Genomic DNA, 7,550 nt, shown 5'->3' on the forward strand with positions numbered 1-7,550 from the left:
GCCGCCTCTGCGCGTGAGCCGCGTTGGGCCACGAGGCATAGCTTGGTTACACTGTTATCCCTGTCCATGTCGATTAAGGACCGTCCGTTGTTGTGAATTCTAGTCAGGTCACAGACTTAATATTCTGAGCACATACTTGCTTATAAGAGTGAGAAGGCTCATTGCTCTCTTGTCGTGGGTTCTAGCTCTTTTCGGACCGACTGATTGGAGGCGAGGATAGTGAATGTCTAAGCACCACACTGAGTCAGGGACTCAAGAGTGGGGGCTTGGAGTCCAAGTTTGGACAGGGACCTGGACCCCTTGATAGGAGAGTGGTGGGTTGGTCTTGCTTGTGCCTGGGGTATAGGCGAGGCGTGTGTTTCAAGGTACCTAGCTAGGATACATTGGTTCACGAATCGCCATGTGATACGGTACGACTTGTCTATGATCTAGCACCGTAATAAGAACTAGAAGATGAAAGATGGTGAAATAGATCTGATTGCTCAACTCTTGCTTGAAAGTAGAACATGTGCTTACATAGAACGGTTAGCTAATGAACTAATCCTGACAGCTAATAAACACAAACTTGAGAATTCACTACTAGTAATGCTTTTCGTAAAAAGGAAGCCCAGCAAACCATAAAGCTTATCATATCCTTTGGAGTCGGGAAGTTATTCCCACTAGTCAGGTAAGTCTTATGAGTACATTGTGTACTCAGGGTTTATTTACCCCTATTGTAGGTGCAGCTTGAGGAGTGGCTATTGTGTGGAGGATTCTTCTAATGGGCACAGATGGATCCTTGTATCTTATCGTTAGATGTTTATTTCAATTCCACTATTTAAATTCCGCACTCTAAACTTGGTATTGTAATAAAGTATTTCTGAGAACTCTTGTTGTATGAAATGGACTAAGTATTGTAAGCTCGTTCTCATTATTAGATCCTAGATGAAAAATGTGGATTGTTCGAGTTCTCCCTTGGGGTGTGCTCGATGGAACCGTCCGATGTAGCTTACTATCAGGGTGCTAAGCGTCTAGTGAAAGATGAGCATCTCTAGAAGCGTGCTATTTCAGGTGGTTCTACCATAGGAAATCAGCATCAGTTTCATTTTCTTCCATCATCGGGTCCACTGGCTTAGTAGGACACGGAGAGGTAAGCGCTAGGTCATTTTCGGACAGCGCAAGTGCTAATTAATACTTCTCTCACCATACACGATAGTTGCCCCCTTCAAGAGGCAGAATGTGCGAGATAAATGCCATAGGGTTGAGTCGTGAAAACAACGCCAGAGATAGTGAGAAAATATGACATAATAATTGCATGCCTTAATTTAACGTTTGTCAAAATTAAAACATACAATATTATTCTATATTAATTCTATATCATCGTTGAGCAAAAATAGAATTAATGCATGGAAAAACTAATGAATACAAAATTATAATATTGCTATTATCAACGTTGGTCACAAAAATAGCAATATCATAATTTACTGAATAAAATTAACTGCTCTTTAAATTAAATCATCACGTTGGTTCGAATTTAATTAGAAGAGAATAAACATCTACTTTACAGCGAAAACATGAAAAAATAATTTATCTACTTTTTCAGAAGCATTTTATTGTACTCATCTACTCTCTGAAAAAATCTATTGGTTCAAATTTTGACAGAGATTTAACATCAAAATTTGACAAAACTCATCAAAGCTGCTTCTGCAAAATAATAAAACTTAAACAGTGAATTTATTGTGCATCAACCCGGCCCATCAGGCGCTCGCACGCGCCTCTACACTCCGCGGCACAGCAGCTTTGCGTGCGGCCTAGTACGCAGCAGCAGCGCGTGGCCCAGTAGCGTGCGGTGGTGCCTCCCCCGCGCCTAGGCCGCAACCTGGGCCTGGGTCGGGATTTGCCAATCCCGCCAGGGCCAAAGCGAGCCCAAGCGATCTCAGCCGTTCATCACCATCCGACGGCCGGACGTTGATTTTGCGAGATCAAAACCGCTCGCGGCCGCCGTCTCCCAAACCCTAGGTCCATTTGGTCCCTCCCCTTTCTCTCTCTTCTTGCACACCATAGCCGCCGCACCCGAGGTCTCAAGAGCGGACACGACGTAGGAGGTGGCGGCGCCGTCGTGGCGCCCTTTGCCGGCGCACGTGTGCGGCCGCAGCCACGCGCGGCGCCGTCGAGCGGCACTACGGTGGTGCCCTTTGTGCCCTGCGCACGTGTACGCGGCGTCGCAGAGCGTCGATGAGCCGACGGCTCTCTTCCAGCGTGACGGTCTTCCCGCACGACGGCGATAGCGCCGACGGTGAGGGAAACCCGGGTAGGTCCCTCCCCTCGCCGACCTTTCTTCTAGGGTTAGGGTTAGGGTTTGAGAAATTCGAAATCATTCATCTCCTTCTTATTTCTTTTCAGTTTTCTACCCTGATTTGGATCTACACACTAGGTAGGCTCCGATACCATTGATAGAACTTAAGACCGACTAGCAGTAGATCTAGCAGGTATAAACTTGCATTTAGGTATAGTAAACCCTAGAACATGAACTAAAACTGAGAGAGATAGAGAGAGGATGAGAGTGGGGAGGCGTTACCGGCCATCGGCAGGCTTGGCGGAGGAACTGGACATGGTGTCGATGTAGGGTAGTAGTGGAGTCCGGCGGCGATGTCGAAGGCGCAGCGGAGGCATGGTCCAGAGGCGCGGTGAAAGCGGTGGCGCTTTCCGTCGCTCACAGTGCCCCCTCTAGATCGGCTTAGGGTTTGTAGGTGGAGATTGTGGCGGCGGAAGTGAACCTCGTGCCCCGGTCCCCACCACATTTTTATGACGTTGTGCGACGGAAGCCTACCAACCATTGATTCGGTTGGACGCCCCCGATTAGGACGCAGGATCAAGGCCCGACTCAGTCACGACCGAGTCTGAGAAGATCAACCTAACAAGATGTACTTGCTGCAACCGTGTATCCAGAATCTCGCAAGAGGTTGGTTGCAACTTGCAACTCTGAACCATTCTTTGAACAAGAAGAAATTTCCAGTCAGCACTCTAAAAAAAACATCAGGTTCAGCACTTAAGTAAGACTGTACGGGGATAAGAATCCATTGAATCTGGTCACCATCATCATGCCGTTAATCATTGTGCAAACAGTGACCAAATGATTGTTAAGTAATTTATTGCTTTGCTTGCCATACCATACCACACCACGCTAGACCGATCCATGTTGCTTTCATTTACATGACTAAACTGCACGGCGTAAATGATATACGGCTCCGCATACTGTACGGGCACAGTATTTGCTGCCTGCATTACGCCACTGTTTCACTGAGCCGACAGTTACAGTGCTCTCTGTTCTGTGGAACTGTTCGCAGGATCCCACAGGTTGACGACGCTCCATTGAAGCCGGTTGTGAATGTCCGTAGGAGAAGCCTGGAATCTACCACACGGAAGTGAACATTCGGAGCATGCAGAGACATGCATGTTCCGTCCATCATCTGGCCATCGATCATTTGCTCTTGCTCTCATGTCCATTCGCGTGTCATGCAGCAGCTTTTAAATGCGGGTAGCTGCTGTCCCCCCCCCCCCCCCCCCCCCCCCCACCCCACCCTACTGTTTATCTTTTCGCCATGATGGAGGTTCATCAGCTGCTACATCGCATGACTTGTCATGTGATGATGCACTCTATCCTCTTCGTTAGGTGAGGCGTGGCTGTCAGAGGATCTGGATGCGTTTTGTGTGTAGCTAGAGAGGTCCTGGGTTATGGGAATGCATGGCACCACCGAGCTCTCTGAAAGTTCCAGTGCAGAGGCGTGTTGGTGTGTCTGCTGAATCTTTCTCCTGCCTTCTTCAGTTTTTCTCATCTTCTGATTATAACATTACAGCTCTTGCCCCATATTAAGCCCGTAAAGCATAGATATCTTTTGTCAAAAAGGGAAATAAATAAAGGAAGCTAGTAGCTTAGAATACAGCCGGAAAGGTCACACTGGAAAAACAAAAACGATCTAGATAACGCGGTAGTTACCGGCCTGTCGGCATTTCTATCGATCTAACCTACACATCAGAAAAGATGATCGATCCATTCTGTCGGAATCGGAACAGTGGATGAACTTGCGACCTTGTGACTTGTGAGTCCAGCATCACACACAATTGCAGGAACACTGAACCTTACTTCAGGTTCCATTCAGCTTTGATGCTGCCGGCCGAGATTGGTCCCTCGACTGAAAGAAAGATGCCACTGAACACCATGCTCAACGTGCTAACCTCCGATCCAAGTGCGTCCGGGACTTTAGTGAAGGGTCCACTCATCTGCTGCGGTTCCGTTTCCCGCCAATGTCTGTTTCCTCTGAATCACTTCCACACTCGTAGCAAATGATCTCTCTGAGAGTTGCAGCTACCACTAGCCGAGTAAATTAATGATTGATGAGGAAAAACAAAATGCACTCGCATCACTCTCGGCTGATCCTCCTACCGGCAGCCGGCAGGTGATGCATCACACGTACGTGCCTTTTACTTGCACTTTGCGTCCATTATCTTTTTTGGTTTGCAGCGCAAACTGCCAAGTGACAAGTCCTTTACGAAATGGTTTCACTTTGCCTTTTGATACCTGCTGATGACATTTCATCTGCCTGAGGCCTTGCCTCTCACCAAAAGGCTCCCCCGACAAATAGAGCACTTGTTGTGCGTTGATGGGACCTTTTCAAAGTTTAAATACCCGGCGAGGTCGTTCATAATCTCAGAACATGTGCTGATTACACGGATTGAAACTAGTATACTAGGATTTGGATAGCTCGAAGTGGCGTCAGGCAAGGTTAGTGCCCACTTTGCTGTCTGGCACCCGCGAGAGACAGGGCGCATAATCTACGTCGCTTCGCGCCTTTATTTTGGCTACAATTGCGATGTGTATATGCCGCGTTAGTGTACGTACACGATGGCGTTGCTTGATTCGTGCTGTACGTTTTGTGACGGTGCGAGGCTACCTATTTTTGTAGTATTATTATATTATCGGCGTACATCCATCCGTCCTATTCAGGTGCCATATAAGAATCTACGGATTTGTGGGCGTGCCTCCGTCGTGGCGAACATCGGAACCCACCACAGCACTATGCCCTTCATCCTGTCTCGCCAAAGGGCAAAGGCTCCCCGATGCTGCTGTATCGCTTTGTCTTCTAGTAACTGCATCGGCACAGGATAATGGATTTCATTCTGCAAATTGCGTGGGTGGTCTGGTGCTGCCGAGTGCCGAGTGCCGAGTGCCGAATGCCCCTCTGACGTGTGCTTTCGGGAGCCTTACATACCACAAACCACATCTCTGTAATCACCCTGGATGATTTTGCTGCAGACCTGCATGGTAAATCTGACGAAATCGATTCAATCAAAGCGCAGAAGCTGAAACTCTGGCTGACACTGAAACTGATATAGTTCCTTGAAGCTGTTTGGTCGCCCCTGCAGGGTTCACATGTTCGCTCGATCGTATCAATCATATTTATCAATCATGATATAATATTTTTCTTTTACAACAAAACAATATCAGTCGACTTATAAGGCACATAAATGATCAAACGAACGGCTGCAGAGATGATACGGTCCCTCTCTGCGATCATGTCCGTCACGTGGGGCCCTCGTTTAAATCCGTGGGTCCTCAGCCCAGCGCCCCAGCCGAGACTGACACGACCGTGCGTGCACTGGACCCATGGACACGCACCAGGCACCGCACGTTGATTGATTGCCTAGTGATTACCGCGGCAGCGACCGTGGTTCACCTGATCTGAGAAATAGTAGGTTCACCTGATCCGAGAAAGAGTAAAACTAAAACTGATACTCCCTCCGACACAACGTATATCTATATGCATAGCTAAGATTACGTATTTAAAAAAGTCAAAACGTCTTATAATTTGGAACGGATTAAGTACAGATTTCAGCCATTACTCCCTGCCGTACGTGCGTGGCTCAGGCCTCAGGCTGTGCTCGTGGGCTTGTGCTCGCTGTTCATGCATGGCCCCCTGCACTGCATGCTCGGTTCACCTCACTCATCAGGTCCCCTCCTGCACGCTCGCTTGCTGTTGCTGTCGACCGTGCGGTGGCACTGACCGCGCGACGGAGCACCTCGCATGGCGGTACGCCTGGAGGGGCTCGGCGCTCTCTTTCGCGGCATTAAATCCGCGTGGACGCATGCCGCGCCCGACGACGGCGACGCGGTGCGCAAGGACAGCGGGCGGGACAGGCGCCCGGGGCGCGCGCACTTCCGGAAGGCGGAAGCCCTTCAAGGCGACGGCTTCTGCACGCACGCTCGGTGCGGCAGCGTACAAATACGCTGTCGGGGCAACGGTGGATGGACAACGACTCGCTGGCACCGATCGTCTACCAGCAGCCCTGCCGCATGGGCCGATGGGCGTGGGGGTCACCTGATACGAGTACGTAGCTTAGCCTGCAAGAACGAAATGTTAGCCGGTTTGCTTAAGGACTTCTCCTCCCCATCTAGCTAATAAGCTAGCTCAAGTAGCGGGGTAGAGGCCATGGCCATGGCCATGGACCAGCAGGAAGCAGCCAGCGCTCGCGTCGTTGAGCCATCACGCGCGGGGCCGGGGGGGGCCATGGCGGGCGTTAATGCAGGGGCGCAAGTAGCGGAGACAAAGGCTGGCACTGGATGCGACGGGTCCTGTACCTGGGGATGGAGATGGAGGTGAAACTGATGCGGCGTTGCTGCAAGTAGGAGTATTCACATTCATGTGGTGGACCACACGAGTTGTACCTTCTGTGGTCAATGTTTGCGCCTGTTCGCTTTCACCGTTGCTCTCGTCGCGTCGTGCCGTGTGAGCCCGAGGGGAGCAACGGGCCGGGTGTGGCCGTACAAATCGACGGAGAAAGACCTGGAGGAAATGTACCGCTTGGAACAAATCTACCACTCGTCACCTGCCTCTGCCGGAGGTTATTTTGCATCCCAAAATGCCAAAGGAACAAACACTGCCATCACCAGGTCCCTGGTCAGGTGAGTGCACGGTGAATCAGTTACTTCGCTGGCTGAATGCCAAATAGAGTACTCCTATCATATGCAGTGAGCAGAGGAGAGGGCAGCAGGACAAAAGACCATGTGGGGCCACCACCCAGCATTGTTCGGTAGGCCGACGGCCGGAAGCTCCGGGCCCAGGCCCACGTGTCCCTCTCACCTTAGCCCGGGGCCCAGCACTAGGGGTCCAGGTCCATATCCCAGTCCAAGTGGACTTGCCCGCCCGTCCTTGTCCCAACCGGCTCCCCTCACACGTCGTCCTCTGCTGAAGCCGAAACGGAGCAGCAGTGGCGTTCGCAAGGCAACGGCCCACGATCCGTGTCGCGCAGGCGTTGGTTCCAGCCTGTGCGTGGGCTGTGGCGCCTCGCCGTGCGGCGCTCTCTGTGCTGCAGTGACGGTGGGCGCCACGACAGGGGAGGCATGGGGCGGTGACCGCGGGACCTCGGCGAGCCACGAGCGCTCGCGTCCGCGTCCACGCCGCGGCAGCTGCTAGCGGCCTGGTGACGCGGCCGCTGTCGCCGAGCGTGCCTTGTCGTCCTGCGACCGCCGGACCCCGACTGACTGACGCCTGCCCGCCGCGGCCGCGAGACCA

The sequence above is a fragment of the Miscanthus floridulus genome, chromosome 7 (assembly GCF_019320115.1).
Source record: "Miscanthus floridulus cultivar M001 chromosome 7, ASM1932011v1, whole genome shotgun sequence".
Lineage (NCBI taxonomy): Eukaryota > Viridiplantae > Streptophyta > Magnoliopsida > Poales > Poaceae > Miscanthus > Miscanthus floridulus.